At 48.1% G+C, this 17,184-nt stretch overlaps 1 protein-coding gene across 1 annotated transcript in view; it reads right to left on the reverse strand.

The window, feature by feature from the left end:
* PCSK4 (proprotein convertase subtilisin/kexin type 4) overlaps nt 1-17,184 on the reverse strand; it is a 2,195,633-nt gene that overhangs the window by 1,817,352 nt on the left and 361,097 nt on the right. The window lies entirely within an intron of this gene.

Genomic DNA, 17,184 nt, shown 5'->3' on the forward strand with positions numbered 1-17,184 from the left:
TAGAGCCTGAAGCTCACTAACCCTTCTGGCAGATGTTATTGCCACCAGGAAAACAGTTTTAAATACTAGGAACCGTAAAGAACAAGAGTGCATGGGTTCAAACGGGGACCCCATAAGAAAAGTTAAAACCAAGTTAAGGTCCCACTGAGGCATAACGAATGGCGTGGGCGGATACTTATTAGTGAATCCCTTTAGAAACTTTAAAACAATTGGTGATTTAAAGAAGGATGGTTGATCAGGAAGGCACAGAAAAGCAGATAGTGCAGATAGACAACCCTTAACAGTGGCAACTGAAAAACCTTTCTGTGCCAAATAGAGCGCAAATGACAAAATGTCAGATAAACCAGCTCTTAAAGGATCTAAACTATTCTCTCCACACCAGCTTGTAAACTTAGCCCAACGATTTGCATAGATTGACTTGGTGGAGTGTCGCCTGGCCGATAGAATAACTTCCACCACATCTGGATGGAGAGAAAATGAACTCAGATTGCCCCGTTCAAACTCCAGGCATGAAGATGCAGGCTCTGGAGGTGGGGGTGTAGAATCTGCCCCTGCGACTGCGAGAGGAGGTCCACCCTGCAAGGGAGACGGAGCGGAGGGCACTGAGAGAGTTGGAGTAGGTCCGAATACCACACCCTTCTCGGCCAATCCGGAGCTATTAACTTGAGCTCGGTCTTGGCGGATTTTCCTGAGAACTCGAGGAATCAAGGATATGGGGGGAAACGTGTAAAGCAACTGACCCTTCCAGGACATCTGAAACGCGTCCCCCAGAGCTCCTTGCACCGGATACTGGAGGCTGCAAAACAGTGGGCACTGCGCATTCTCTTGAGTTGCAAACAGATCTATTTGTGGATATCCCCACATCTGGAAGATATACAGAACTAGATCTGGATGAAGACGCCACTCATGGTCGACCGAGCTGCGTCGACTGAGAATGTCTGCACGCACATTCAGGACTCCGGCCAAATGATGTGCAATCAAGCAGATCTTGCGGTCCTGAAGCCAGGACCAGAGTCGAAGAGCTTCTCTGCAGAGAAGATACGACCCCACTCCTCCCTGTTTGTTTATATACCACATCGCGGTCGTGTTGTCCGTTAGAACCTGGACTGACTGACTGCGAATGGAAGGGAGGAAGGCCTTGAGTGCCAGCCGTACTGCCCGCAATTCTAACAGATTGATGTGTAATTTCTGTTCTACTGGAGACCAAAGGCTTTTGATCTCCAGGTCCCCCAGATGAGCTCCCCACCCTAAAGTGGAAGCATCCGTTACCACTGAGGCCACTGGTGGGGGTAGCGAGAACGGCCTTCCTTGAGACAGGTTGTCGACCGCTGTCCACCATTGAAGATCCACTGCAGTGTCTCTGGAGATCTTTATCAAGTCCTCAAGATCCCCTTTGTGCTGAAACCACTGCCTGCGGACGCACCACTGGAGAGCCCTCATGTGCCAGCGTGCATGAGTGACCAACAGTATGCAAGAAGCAAACAGACCGAGCAGACGAAGGACTTTGAGGATTGGAACTACCGCTCCATTTCGAAACATTGGAATCAACGCCTGGATGTCCTGAACCCTCTGGGGCGGAGGAAAGGCCCGATTCAATGTCGTGTCCAATACTGCCCCTATGAACAGGAGGCGTTGAGAGGGCTCCAGGTGAGACTTGGGTACATTGACTGAAAACCCCAGGTCGTACAAAAAATTGAGTCGTCGACTGGAGATGGCAGCGCACGAGCTCTGGAGTACTGGCTTTGATCAACCAATCGTCCAGATAGGGAAACACAGCGATCCCTTTTCTTCTGAGCTCGGCCGCTACCACCGCCATCACCTTCGTGAAGACTTGAGGTGCTGAAGTAAGACCAAACGGGAGGACCGCAAACTGATAATGTTGTGATCCCACCACAAAACGGATATACTTCCTGTGCGATCTGAGGATCGGAATATGAAAATACGCGTCCTGCAAATCGACCAACACCATCCAGTCTCCTTCGTTCAACGCCAAAAGAACCTGTGAGAGGGTCAGCATTTTGAACTTTTCCTGTTTGAGGAACCAATTCAAAATCCTCAAGTCCAAAATCGGTCTCAGCCGACCATCCTTCTTGGAAATCAGAAAGTATCTTGAATAGCACCCGTGACCCCTCTCTTGCTCGGGAACCAACTCTATTGCACCTTTTTGTAATAGGGATAATACCTCCTGCTGTAACAGGAGAAAATGGTCTTCCGAACAGAAGGATGGGCGGGGAGGGAGGGTGGGAGGAAATTCCCAAAAGGGAAGAGCGTACCCCCTCTTCACAATGTCGATGACCCAGGAGTCTGATGTTATGACCTCCCACATTGGAAGAAAAAGGGTAAGTCTCCCCCCTACTGGAGACGAATGGACAGGGAATAGTGGAGGTCTACGGCTGCTTTCCTTGCTGCACCCCTCCCGAGGAAGAGGCAGAGTGCTTCAAGGTGGCTCCTCTCGTACGGACTCTGCCCCTGCCCCTGGAGGATCTGTAAGGCAGGGTAGAAGCAGTTTGTTGTGGTCCTTGCAGTCTTCCTCGAAAGGAACCACAACCAAATCCTTTAAATCTCCGAAAGCCTCTAAAGGTGGATGAGGCCGACGACTGGAGTCCCAAGGATCTAGCTGTCGCTCTGCTCTCTTTAAAACGTTCTAAGGCTGAGTCAGCCTTAGAACCGAAGAGCTTTTCCCCATCAAACGGAAGATCAAGGAGTGTAGCATGCACGTCTGTCGAGAAGCCCGATGATCTAAGCCAAGACTGCCTCCTAGAGACTATGGTCGTGCCCACAGCCCTAGCCACCGAGTCCGAAGTGTCCAAACCAGACTGGATCACTTGCGTCGCAGCCGCTTGAGCATCCGAAAAGAGTTGCAGCATCTCCTGTGACACATTAGGATAGCCCTTTGCCTCTTCCATAAGGGCATGTATGTAACGTCCCAGTATGCATGTGGCATTGGAAGATTTCAGGGCCATACTGCACAATGAAAATGTCTTTTTAGAAGTATGGTTCATCTTTTTCGACTCTCTATCAGCAGGAACCCTAGGAAACGAGCCAGGAGAGGATCTGGAGGAACATGAACCTTGGACCACAAGGCTCTCCGGAGTTGGTTGCTTGGAAAGAAACATCGGATCCCCAGGCGCCGTCCTGTAACGCAGAGCCACTGCTCTGTTGACCGCAGCGGTGGATACAGGTTTCATCCAAATATCCTTAATAGGGTCCAGCAGAGCCTCATTGAATGGAAGAAGAGGCTCAGCAGAAGCAGATGTCGGATGGAGGACCTCTGTCAATAAATTTCTCTTAACCTCCGCGGTAGGAAGAGTAATATCCGAAAAGTCTGCAGCCTTACGAATGACCTTATGGAAAGAAGCTGCTTTCTCTGTGATCTCTCCAGAAGAAGCTAGATCCCATTCCGGGGTAGTGTCAAGGCCACTAGCTGAGTCCAGACCCTGGAAGTCACCTGAGGGCTCTACAATTTCTCCTTCCTCCAGGTGTTGCCTCGCGTACTCCTCCTCTTCCAAGAAACGAAGGGCCAGGCGCCTTGATCTAGGTCTGGACTCCAAGCCTGGAGTCGACAAGGCGTCAGCCGACGCCGAAGATCTCCGTCGGTGCTGAACCTCGGATTCGTCCGACGCCGGAGGCTCCGGCTCCACAGCGTTCTTGGACATCGATGGGATCCAAGGCGAATCCGACGGCGCCGTAACAGGTGTAGCCATCCTGATCGACGTCGTAGGCATCGGCGTCGCTTCAGACGCAGCAGACATAAACGGGGTGAACGGCGCCGACTTGAAAGACGCCAGAACACCCAAGTCATAGGCTAAAGGACCAGACGGACCTGCATGACTTCCACCCGGCGCCATGGAAGCAAAGATGTTAAACATAGCGTTCAAAAACGCTGCAGGATCCGATCCCGGAGTCGGGAAAGCCGGGTACTGTTGCTGCTGCACCGGCGCCGGCAAAGCTGCCAAAGAGGGTCCAGGTAACTCCTGGCCAGGAGAACCTTCAGGCCTCTGGGGAGGCTCGACCTCAAAGACCGAGGGTCGCCGGAGGTGGAGGGGTGACGGTCGGTCTTATCTCCCACGTCGGACGACCGTCCTTTGCTCGATCGGCGCCGAGATCCATGAAGGCGCCGAGAGCCACTATGGTGATGATGAGACCTAGTGGATCTCGACGAAGACTCCCTCCTATGACGCCTCTCTTTCTTCTTCTTGGACCGGGCCAAGAATAACTTTGCCTCTCTTTCTTTGAGTGCCTTAGGGTTCATGCTCTGGCACGAACCGCATGCCTCAATCTCATGATCAGAACTAAGGCACCAGAGGCAGTTTTCGTGGGGGTCGGTAACCGACATCCGACCCCCGCATTGGTAACAAGGTTTAAAGCCGGATTTTCTAGGCTGCGACATCGTAACCGTCCGTTGGTAACAGTAGCTCCGTGAGCCTCGAAGAAACAACCGTTATTCGGGCACGGAAAAAAGGGAACTGACGTCTGCACGTTGACGACGGCTTCTTATTGCCTAGATGACGTCATGTGGCGTCGCGTGGAGTCGTGCGATTGTGACGTCATCGTCGACGTGCAGAGCTAGAAGAAATTTCCGTCGAAGGCTGGCACGAGGGGAGAATTCTTTTGGTGAGGAATCCACGGGTAGGTGTATCCATCAGAAAAGAGTCTTCACAAGACTGGGTAGACTTTGTTGACCATTCAGTGAAGGCCTTGGAGGGGTGGTTACATCGCAGTAAAGTTTCTGACTATGAAAGCCTGTATAATCAGATCCTGGGAGAGCATATTCTGAATAACTGTGTGTCTGATTTGTTACACCAATATCTAGTGGACTCAGATCTGACCTCTCCCCATGAATTGGGAAAGAAGGCAGACAAATGGGTCAGAACAAGAGTGAACAGAAAAGTTCATACAGGTGGTGACAAGGATGGCAAGAAGAAAGATGGTGAGAAATCTCAGGATAAGCATGGGGATAAGGGTAAAACCAAAGATCCTTCCTCAAATCCTAAACACTCTTCAGGGGCTGGGGATAAAACAAATTCTTCATCTTCTTCTTCACAACCCACACACATTAAAAAGCCTTGGTGCTTTCTGTGTAAAAACAGAGGCCGTAGGCAAGGGGATAAGTCCTGTCCAGGTAAACCCCCTGAGCCTACCACCACTGATACATCAAGCTCTAGTGCCCCTAGCAGTAGTGGTAATAGTGGTGGGACTGCTGGCAACAGTCAAACTAAGGGTGTAGTTGGGTTCACTTATGGGTCCATCATAGAAACTGGGGTAGTCAGTCCCAAGACAGTTTCTGTCACACCTAGTGGCATTGGCCTTGCCACACTGGCTGCTTGTCCCCTTACAATGGATAAGTACAGGCAGACAGTTTCAATAAATGGTGTTGAGGCCCAGGCCTACAGGGACACAGGTGCCAGTATCACTTTGGTGACTGAAAACCTTGTGGCTCCTGAACAACACATCATTGGACAACAGTATAAGATTATTGATGTCCATAACTCCACTAAGTTTCTTCCCTTAGCTATAGTTCAGCTTAGTTGGGGTGGAGTTACTGGCCCTAAGCAGGTGGTAGATCACCTAGCTTACCTGTAGACTGTCTCTTAGGTAATGACCTAGAGGCCTCAGGTTGGGCTGATGTAGAGTTTTATACCCATGCAGCCATGCTGGGTATCCCAGAGGAATTGTTCCCTCTCATTTCTACTGAAATGAAAAAGAAAAGGAGAGAAGGCCTGAAAACTCAGGATCCCTTGCCAACAACAGGGAAAAAGGGTATCACAGTATCCCCTAACCACCCTGCCATTCAGGATACCATTCCTGTGGTGGGAGAAACCTCTCCTTGGGTGGCACCTGTTCCAAGGGAATCATCAGCTGGCATAGCTGTACTCCCTGAGGTGGAAGTACCTCTCTGTGGGATAACTAACATTGGTGAGAAAAAGAGCACCATTTTAGTTAACATGGAGCATCCCTCCAACCCTCCCAGAGAAACTTTGGTGCAGAAACTCTGCACTGCCTCGCAACACTTAGGACAGCAACCCTGCCCTAGTGTGGAGCTCAAAGGACAGCATCCCTGCCCTGCTCCAAAGTAAGAGAAACAGCATCCCTGTTCTCTCTCCCAGCCATATGGACAAAGTTTTTGCCCAGCTATGGCTTTACTGAGACAGCATCCCTGTCTGGCATTCTCATCACTAGAAATAGGTCCAGTGGACAATTCCCACTGTTCTAAACTAAAACTTACTGATAGAAACTCTGAAAATATATCTTCACATTGTTGCTTAGCTAAAAAACTTCAAACAGGGTGGTTTACATCCCAACAGGGAAGTAACCATATAGTGGATGATAAAGGGAGTAACCAGTCTATTGCAGAGCTACTCTCTACTTATCACCACTTAGACAATAAAGTCTCAACTGGCCAAGGTTAGCCTTATTGTCCTTCGTTTGGGGGGGGGGGGGGTTGTGTGAGAAAGTAGCCTCTTTCTAGCCTTGTTACCCCCACTTTTGGCCTGTTTGTGAGTATATGTCAGGGTGTTTTCACTGTGTCACTGGGATCCTGCTAGCCAGGGCCCGGTGCTCATAGTGAAAACCCTATGTTTTCAGTATGTTTGTTATGTGTCACTGGGACCCTGCTAGCCAGGACCCCAGTGCTCATAAGTTTGTGGCCTATATGTATGTATTCCCTGTGTGATGCCTAACTGTCTCACTGAGGCTCTGCTAACCAGAACCTCAGTGGTTATGCTCTCTCTTTACAAATTGTCACTAACAGGCTAGTGACCAATTTTACCAATTCACATTGGCATACTGGAACACCCTTATAATTCCCTAGTATATGGTACTGAGGTACCCAGGGTATTGGGGTTCCAGGAGATCCCTATAGGCTGCTGCATTTCTTATGCCACCCATAGGGAGCTCTGACAATTCTTACACAGGCCTGCCACTGCAGCCTGAGTGAAATAACGTCCACGTTATTTCACAGCCATTTACCACTGCACTTAAGTAACTTATAAGTCACCTATATGTCTAACCTTTACCTGGTAAAGGTTAGGTGCAAAGTTACTTAGTGTGAGGGCACCCTGGCACTAGCCAAGGTGCCCCCACATTGTTCAGAGCCAATTCCCCGGACTTTGTGAGTGCGGGGACACCATTACACGCGTGCACTACATATAGGTCACTACCTATATGTAGCTTCACAATGGTAACTCCGAATATGGCCATGTAACATGTCTATGATCATGGAATCGCCCCCTCTATGCCATCCTGGCATAGTTGGCACAATCCCATGATCCCAGTGGTCTGTAGCACAGACCCTGGTACTGCCAAACTGCCCTTCCTGGGGTTTCACTGCAGCTGCTGCTGCTGCCAACCCCTCAGACAGGCATCTGCCCTCCTGGGGTCCAGCCAGGCCTGGCCCAGGATGGCAGAACAAAGGACTTTCTCTGAGAGAGGGTGTTACACCCTCTCCCTTTGGAAAATGGTGTGAAGGCAGGGGAGGAGTAGCCTCCCCCAGCCTCTGGAAATGCTTTCTTGGGCACAGATGTGCCCAATTCTGCATAAGCCAGTCTACACCGGTTCAGGGGACCCCTTAGCCCTGCTCTGGCGCGAAACTGGACAAAGGAAAGGGGAGTGACCACTCCCCTGACCTGCACCTCCCCTGGGAGGTGTCCAGAGCTCCTCCAGTGTGCTCCAGACCTCTGCCATCTTGGAAACAGAGGTGCTGCTGGCACACTGGACTGCTCTGAGTGGCCAGTGCCACCAGGTGACGTCAGAGACTCCTTCTGATAGGCTCCTTCAGGTGTTAGTAGCCTATCCTCTCTCCTAGGTAGCCAAACCCTCTTTTCTGGCTATTTAGGGTCTCTGTCTCTGGGGAAACTTTAGATAACGAATGCAAGAGCTCATCCGAGTTCCTCTGCATCTCTCTCTTCACCTTCTGCCAAGTAATCGACTGCTGACCGCACTGGAAGCCTGCAAACCTGCAACATAGTAGCAAAGACGACTACTGCAACTCTGTAATGCTGATCCTGCCGCCTTCTCGACTGTTTTCCTGCTTGTGCATGCTGTGGGGGTAGTCTGCCTCCTCTCTGCACCAGAAGTTCCGAAGAAATCTCCCGTGGGTCGACGGAATCTTCCCCCTGCAACCGCAGGCACCAAAAAGCTGCATTACCGGTCCCTTGGGTCTCCTCTCAGCACGACGAGCGAGGTCCCTCGAATCCAGCGACTCTGTCCAAGTGACCCCCACAGTCCAGTGACTCTTCAGTCCAAGTTTGGTGGAGGTAAGTCCTTGCCTCACCTCGCTGGGCTGCATTGCTGGGATCCGCGACTTTTGCAGCTACTCCGGCCCCTGTGCACTTCCGGCGGAAATCCTTTGTGCACAGCCAAGCCTGGGTCCACGGCACTCTAACCTGCATTGCACGACTTTCTAAGTTGGTCTCCGGCGACGTTGGACTCCTTTGTGCGACTTCGGGTGAGCACCGTTTCACGCATCCTCGTAGTGCCTGTTTCTGGCACTTCTCCGGGTGCTACCTGCTGCTGAGAGGGCTCCTTGTCTTGCTCGACGTCCCCTCTCTCTCCTGGTCCAATTTGCGACCTCCTGGTCCCTCCAGGGCCACAGCAGCGTCCAAAAACGTTAACCGCACGATTTGCAGCTAGCAAGGCTTGTTGGCGTTTTTTCGGCGGAAAAACACTTCTGCACGACTCTCCACGGCGAGAGGGATCCGTCCACCAAAGGGGAAGTCTCTAGCCCTTTTCGTTCCTGCAGAAACCTCAGCTTCTTCTGTCCAGTCGAAGCTTCTTTGCACCCGCAGCTGGCATTTCCTGGGCATTTGCCCATCTCCGACTTGCTTGTGACTTTTGGACTTGGTCCCCTTGTTCCACAGGTACCCTAGATTGGAAATCCACAGTTGTTGCATTGTTGGTTTGTGTCTTTCCTGCATTATTCCTCTAACACAACTTCTTTGTCCTTAGGGGAACTTTAGTGCACTTTGCACTCACTTTTCAGGGTCTTGGGGAGGGTTATTTTTCTAACTCTCACTATTTTCTAATAGTCCCAGCGACCCTCTACAAGGTCACATAGGTTTGGGGTCCATTCGTGGTTCGCATTCCACTTTTGGAGTATATGGTTTGTGTTGCCCCTATCCCTATGTTTCCCCATTGCATCCTATTGTAACTATACATTGTTTGCACTGTTTTCTAAGACTATACTGCATATTTTTGCTATTGTGTATATATATCTTGTGTATATTTCCTATCCTCTCACTGAGGGTACACTCTAAGATACTTTGGCATATTGTCATAAAAATAAAGTACCTTTATTTTTAGTATAACTGTGTATTGTGTTTTCTTATGATATTGTGCATATGACACTAAGTGGTACTGTAGTAGCTTCACACGTCTCCTAGTTCAGCCTAAGCTGCTCTGCTAAGCTACCATTATCTATCAGCCTAAGCTGCTAGACACCCTATACACTAATAAGGGATAACTGGGCCTGGTGCAAGGTGCAAGTACCCCTTGGTACTCACTACAAGCCAGTCCAGCCTCCTACATTGGTTGTGCAGCGGTGGGATAAGTGCTTTGAGACTACTTACCACTCTTGTCATTGTACTTTTCATAAGAGAAAAATATACAAAACAAGGTCAGTGTATATACACATAGCCAAAAAGTTTTGCATTTCCTCTTTTCACTCTTTTCTAAGTGCTGAAAAGTACTCCTAACTTTCTAAAAAGTTCTAAAAAGTTGTAAAAGTTTTTTTTTCTCTGTCTTTCTAAAAGCTCTGACAAACTTTTTTTACTATCACTTTTAACTCTCTCTAAAAATGTCTGGCACAGGCCAAAATGTTGATCTGTCCAAACTTGCATATGACCACCTTAGCTGGAAAGGAGCAAGGAGTCTCTGTGTAGAGAGAGGTTTGAGTGTAGGGAAGAATCCTTCCTTGGAACTGTTACTTAACATGCTTAGAGAACAGGATAAGGCTAGAAGTGCCCCATCTGTTGAAAAAGTAGCTAATAGTTCTCAATCTGATCCAGGGACTCCCCCAGGAAATGATTCAGGAAAGAAACTTCCTAGCCTGCCCATTACTAGACAGTCTAGCATAGTTGGTAATGATGATGAGCCACACAATATAAATAGTGTTGTCTCACATCATAGCAAAAGCATTTATTCTCACCAAAATATTTATCCACATAGACATATGCAGTTCATAGTTGTTTGAAAAAGGTGGTTATGAAGGAAAGAGCCAACTCTTGAGTAGTTTTCTGAAGACAAGAAAATTATCTGTGGCTCTTATAGTTGGGGGTAATGAATTCCATAGTTTGGCTGCTTGGACGGAGAAGGATGTAGCACCTATAGTCTTTTTCTTGTATGGTGATGTTCTAAGGCGGGGTGCCAGTCTTGAGCGGAGGGTTCTTTGTTGGATGTATTTGGTAATTTTCTTTCTGATAAAAAGCGTTCCTGTTCCATGTATAGCTTTGTGGGTGATACAAAGCAGCTTGAAAGTGCATCGTCTGGCAACGGGCAACCAGTGTAGTGCTCTCAAGGCAGGGGAGATGAGGGTTTGCGGCTTTATATGCAGTAGTAGCCTGGCTGAGGAATTCTGGATACGTTGTAGTTTTTTCATAACAGATAGAGATGATCCATGGTAGAGGCTATTGGCATAATCCAGTTTGGATAGTACAAGCGAGATAGTAGCTTGCACCTTGTGTGGAAATCCGAGGTGGGGGAAGATGCGTCGTAAAGTCTTTAAGGTGATGAAGCTTGTGCGTGCTAATTTGTCTACTTGGGCATTCATAGTTAGCTTGGAATCCATGGTGATTCCTAGGTTTTTCACTTCCTTGGATAATTGAGGAGGTGGTCCGAGATCGTCAGGCCAGACGCACAGAGAGTCATAATTTTTCCAGTCACCACATATGAGTATTTCTGTTTTGGAGGTATTTAGTTTGAGATGGCTCCAGGTCATCCACTGATCAACGGCTCTGAGGCAACTGAAGATTTGTGAGTTTTCAATGTTTTTGGGGTCTTCTAATTTAAGTAGTATCTGTGTGTCATCTGCATAGTTGTAGCATGTGAGATGGAAATCATTGATCAGTTCTGGTAAGGATATCATGTAGATGTTGAAAAGCAAAGGTGAGATGATTGACCCTTGGGGGACCCCTGCTTTTGTGAGGTAGGGTTCGGACGAGAAGGGGGGCGAGTGGATGATATTCGCTCTTTTTTGGAGATAGGAAGTAATCCAGTCGAGAGCAATCCCTTGTATGCCGGCTTCGTGGAGTCTTTGAGTTAGGGTGTCATGGTCAACCGTATCAAAGGCAGCTGAGAGGTCCAAGAGAAGTAGTGCAGCAACTCCATTTCGGTCGACTGTGTTTTTAAGATCGTCCCAGATGGCCATGAGTGCTGATTCAGTGCTTCTTCCTGGGCGGAAACCAGTTTGGAAGTCTGAAAGCATAGAATAGTCTTCAATGAATTGTGACATCTAGGCAAATGCTGCTCTTTCTATCAATTTTCCCAGGAAAGGTCCATTTGTGATTGGTCTGTAGTTGTTGGGGTCTTGCGGGTCTAGGTTTGTTTCCTTTAATAATGGTCGTATGTATGCCTTTTTCAGGTCTGCAGGAAAAGTTCCTGAAGTTAAAGAGTTGTTGATGATTCTTCTTACAGGTGTGGCAGCAGAAGTAGATAGCAGGATGTTCTTGAAGATTTGTGGTGGGCAAGGGTCAGAAGGGCAACCAGAAGGTCTGCTTGCTTTGACCAAATCCATAAATTCATCCTGGAATATTTGTTTGAAGGACTGTAGAGGTTGGGATGGTTTATTCTTAGAGGGTATTTTAGTAAAGGGGTTGGTGCTGATGGTTTTCTTCTGTTTTAAATAGGAGTCCAGTGTGTCTGCCTTGGTTGTGTAGTGACTTGCCAATTTGTTTGTGAAATCTTGAGTGGTGGGATGACTTCCTTCCATGCATGTAGGTTTTCGAAATTCATTGAGAATTTTATAAATTCCTTGGTTGTAGATTGAGCATTTTGAATTCTGTCTGAGTAGTATCTTTTTTTAGCTTTTTTGATTGATGATTTGTATATCCTGTTAAGTTTGTGTAGCTGCAGTTTGTCTTGACTGTTGTTTGTTTTGAGCCAGGTCTGCTGCAACTTTCTGATTTGTTGCTTTATCTTTTTAAATTGTGTTTCTCCAAAGTGTTGGTTTTCTTTTGTCGTGTTTAGTTTTTCTGAGTGGTATTAGGACATCAAAAGCTTCCTGTAGCCACTCACAAAGTTTTGGTACAGAATTAATTGTATCTAGATCTGTGTTTGCTGTTAGTTGTGTTTCTAAGTGATCCAAGTTGAGTTTGCTCCATGGTCGATAGGTGTATGTATGTAAGTAGTTGTGGGGTGTGTTGATTTGGGGAGTTGTATGTCGGAAAGTTATCATATGGTGGTCTGACCAGGTGGTTGGTGTGATGCTATGAATAGTAACGAGTTCAGGCTTAGCAAAAATGACATCTAGGATGTGACCAGCGATGTGTGTGGGATTGTGTACAATCTGATGTAGGTTCAATGCGAGTAGGCCAGTGGTGATAGCTTTCGGATGGGGCATATTGGGTTTGTGTGAGAAGGTAGCCTCTTTCTAGCCTTGTTACCCCCACTTTTGGCCTGTTTGTGAGTGTATGTCAGGGTGTTTGTCACTGTTTTCACTGTCTCACTGGGATCCTGATAGCCAGGCCTCAGTGCTCATAGTGAAAACACTAGGTTTTCAGTATGTTTGTTATGTGTCACTGGGGTCCTGCTGGTCAGGACCCCAGTGCTCATAGGTTTGTGGCCTATATGTATGTGTCACTGGGACCCTGTCACACAGGGCCCCAGTGCTCATAGGTGTGCATGTATATGTTCCCTGTGTGGTGCCTAACTGTCTCACTGAGGCTCTGCTAACCAGAACCTCAGTGGTTATGCTCTCTCATTACTTTCAAATTGTCACTAACAGGCTAGTGACCATTTTTACCAATTTACATTGGCTTACTGGAACACCCTTATAATTCCCTAGTATATGGTACTGAGGTACCCAGGGTATTGGGGTTCCAGGAGATCCCTATGGGCTGCAGCATTTCTTTTGCCACCCATAGGGAGCTCTGACAATTCTTACACAGGCCTGCCACTGCAGCCTGAGTGAAATAACGTCCACGTTATTTCACAGCCATTTTACACTGCACTTAAGTAACTTATAAGTCACCTATATGTCTAACCTTTACCTGGTAAATGTTAGGTGCAAAGTTACTTAGTGTGAGGGCACCCTGGCACTAGCCAAGGTGCCCCCACATTGTTCAGAGCCAATTCCCTGAACTTTGTGAGTGCGGGGACACCATTACACGCGTGCACTACATATAGGTCACTACCTATATGTAGCTTCACAATGGTAACTCCGAATATGGCCATGTAACATGTCTATGATCATGGAATTGCCCCCTCTATGCCATCCTGGCATAGTTGGCACAATCCCATGATCCCAGTGGTCTGTAGCACAGACCCTGGTACTGCCAAACTGCCCTTCCTGGGGTTTCACTGCAGCTGCTGCTGCTGCCAACCCCTCAGACAGGCATCTGCCCTCCTGGGGTCCAGCCAGGCCTGGCCCAGGATGGCAGAACAAAGAACTTCCTCTGAGAGAGGGTGTGACACCCTCTCCCTTTGGAAAATGGTGTGAAGGCAGGGGAGGAGTAGCCTCCCCCAGCCTCTGGAAATGCTTTGTTGGGCACAGAGGTGCCCAATTCTGCATAAGCCAGTCTACACCGGTTCAGGGACCCCTTAGCCCCTGCTCTGGCGCGAAACCGGACAAAGGAAAGGGGAGTGACCACTCCCCTGACCTGCACCTCCCCTGGGAGGTGTCCAGAGCTCCTCCAGTGTGCTCCAGACCTCTGCCATCTTGGAAACAGAGGTGCTGCTGGCACACTGGACTGCTCTGAGTGGCCAGTGCCACCAGGTGACGTCAGAGACTCCTGCTGATAGGCTCCTTCAGGTGTTAGTAGCCTATCCTCTCTCCTAGGTAGCCAAACCCTCTTTTCTGGCTATTTAGGGTCTCTGTCTCTGGGGAAACTCTAGATAACGAATGCATGAGCTCAGCCGAGTTCCTCTGCATCTCCCTCTTCACCTTCTGATAAGGAATCGACCGCTGACCGCGCTGGAAGCCTGCAAACCTGCAACATAGTAGCAAAGACGACTACTGCAACTCTGTAACGCTGATCCTGCCGCCTTCTCGACTGTTTTCCTGCTTGTGCATGCTGTGGGGGTAGTCTGCCTCCTCTCTGCACCAGAAGCTCCGAAGAAATCTCCCGTGGGTAGACGGAATCTTCCCCCTGCAACCGCAGGCACCAAAAAGCTGCATCTCCGGTCCCTTGGGTCTCCTCTCAGCACGACGAGCGAGGTCCCTCGAATCCAGCGACACCGTCCAAGTGACCCCCACAGTCCAGTGACTCTTCAGCCCAAGTTTGGTGGAGGTAAGTCCTTGCCTCACCTTGCTGGGCTGCATTGCTGGGAACCGCGACTTTGCAAGCTTCTCCGGCCCCTGTGCACTTCCGGCGGAAATCCTTCGTGCACAGCCAAGCCTGGGTCCACGGCACTCTAACCTGCATTGCACGACTTTCTAAGTTGGTCTCCGGCGACGTGGGACTCCTTTGTGCAACTTCGGCGAGCACCGTTTCACGCATCCTCGTAGTGCCTGTTTCTGGCACTTCTCCGGGTGCTACCTGCTTCAGTGAGGGCTCCTTGTCTTGCTCGACGTCCCCTCTCTCTGTAGGTCCAATTTGCGACCTCCTGGTCCCTCCTGGGCCCCAGCAGCGTCCAAAAACGCCAAACGCACGATTTGCGTGTAGCAAGGCTTGTTGGCGTCCATCCGGCGGGAAAACACTTCTGCACGACTCTCCAAGGCGTGGGGGATCCATCCTCCAAAGGGGAAGTCTCTAGCCCTTGTCGTTCCTGCAGTATTCACAGTTCTTCAGCCTAGTAAGAGCTTCTTTGCACCAACCGCTGGCATTTCTTGGGCATCTGCCCATCTCCGAGCTGCTTGTGACTTTTGGACTTGGTCCCCTTGCTCCACAGGTACCTTCAGACAGGAATCCATCGTTGTTGCATTGCTGATTTGTGTTTTCCTTGCATTCTCCCTCTAACACGACTATTTTGTCCTTAGGGGAACTTTAGTGCACTTTGCACTCACTTTTCAGGGTCTTGGGGTGGGTTATTTTGCTAACTCTCACTATTTTCTAATAGTCCCAGCGACCCTCTACAAGGTCACATAGGTTTGGGGTCCATTCGTGGTTCGCATTCCACTTCTGGAGTATATGGTTTGTGTTGCCCCTATCCCTATGTTTCCCCATTGCATCCTATTGTAACTATACATTGTTTGCACTGTTTTCTAAGACTATACTGCATATTTTTGCTATTGTGTATATATATCTTGTGTATATTTCCTATCCTCTCACTGAGGGTACACTCTAAGATACTTTGGCATATTGTCATAAAAATAAAGTACCTTTATTTTTAGTATAACTGTGTATTGTGTTTTCTTATGATATTGTGCATATGACACTAAGTGGTACTGTAGTAGCTTCACACGTCTCCTAGTTCAGCCTGAGCTGCTTTGCTAAGCTACCATTATCTATCAGCCTAAGCTGCTAGACACCCTATACACTAATAAGGGATAACTGGGCCTGGTGCAAGGTGCAAGTACCCCTTGGTACTCACTACAAGCCAGTCCAGCCTCCTACATTGGTTGTGCAGTGGTGGGATAAGTGCTTTGAGACTACTTACCACTCTTGTCATTGTACTTTTCATAAGAGAAAAATATACAAAACAAGGTCAGTGTATATACACATAGCCAAAAAGTTTTGCATTTCCTCTTTTCACTCTTTTCTAAGTGCTGAAAAGTACTTCTAAACTTTCAAAAAGTTCTTAAAAGTTTAAAAAGTTTTTTCTGTCTTTCCAAAAAGTTCTGAAAACTTTTTTCTCTTTGTCTATCACTTTAACTCTCTCTAAAAAATGTCTGGCACAGGCCAAAAAGTTGAACTGTCCAAACTTGCATATGATCACCTTAGCTGGAAAGGAGCAAGGAGTCTCTGCATAGAGAGAGGTTTGAGTGTAGGGAAGAATCCTTCCTTAGAACTGTTAATTAATATGCTTAGAGTACAGGATAAGGCCATAAGTGCCCAATCTGTAGAAAAAGTAGCTAATGGTTCTCAATCTGATCCAGGGACTCCCCCAGGAAAAGGTTCAGGAAAGAAACTCCTCAGCCTGCCCATTACTAGACAGTCTAGCATAGTTGGTACAGAGGTTGAATCACATCATACTGATGATGTGCTCTCACATTATGCTGGTAGCCAAGCTGTTAGGGTGCCCTTGGTAAGGGACAGGTCTCCTTCTGTTCATTCCCATCATACCTCTGTATCTAGAAATGTCCCTCCCACCCACCCTGATGACAGATTGTTAGAAAGGGAGCTCAATAGATTGAGAGTGGAGCAAACCAGACTGAAGCTCAAGAAGCAACAGCTGGATTTGGATAGACAGTCTTTAGAAATAGAGAGGGAAAGACAGAAGTTGGGTTTAGATACCCATGGTGGCAGCAGCAGTATTCCCCATAGTCATCCTGCAAAAGAGCATGATTCCAGGAATCTGCACAAGATAGTTCCCCCTTATAAGGAGGGGGATGACATTAACAAGTGGTTTGCTGCACTTGAGAGGGACTGTGCTGTACAGGATGTCCCTCAAAAGCAGTGGGCTGCTATCCTAGGGCTATCATTTAGTGGAAAAGGTAGGGATAGGCTCCTTACAGTGAAAGAAAATGATGCCAATAATTTCCAAGTTCTTAAGAATGCACTCCTGGATGGTTATGGCTTAACCACTGAACAGTACAGGATAAAGTTCAGAGAGACCAAAAAGGAGTCTTCACAAGACTGGGTTGATTTCATTGACCAGGCAGTGAAGGCCTTGGAGGGGTGGTTACATGGCAGTAAAGTTACTGATTATGAAAGCCTGTATAACACAATCCTGAGAGAGCATATACTTAATAATAGTGTGTCTGATTTGTTGCACCAGTACCTGGTAGACTCTGATCTGACCTCTCCCCAAGAATTGGGAAAGAAGGCAGACAAATGGGTCAGAACAAGGGTGAACAGAAAAGTTCATACAGGGGGTGACAAAGATGGCAATAAGAAGAAAGATGGTGAAAAATCTCAAGATAAGCATGGG

Source organism: Pleurodeles waltl, chromosome 12, assembly GCF_031143425.1.
Source record: "Pleurodeles waltl isolate 20211129_DDA chromosome 12, aPleWal1.hap1.20221129, whole genome shotgun sequence".
In the NCBI taxonomy this organism is placed as follows: domain Eukaryota; kingdom Metazoa; phylum Chordata; class Amphibia; order Caudata; family Salamandridae; genus Pleurodeles; species Pleurodeles waltl.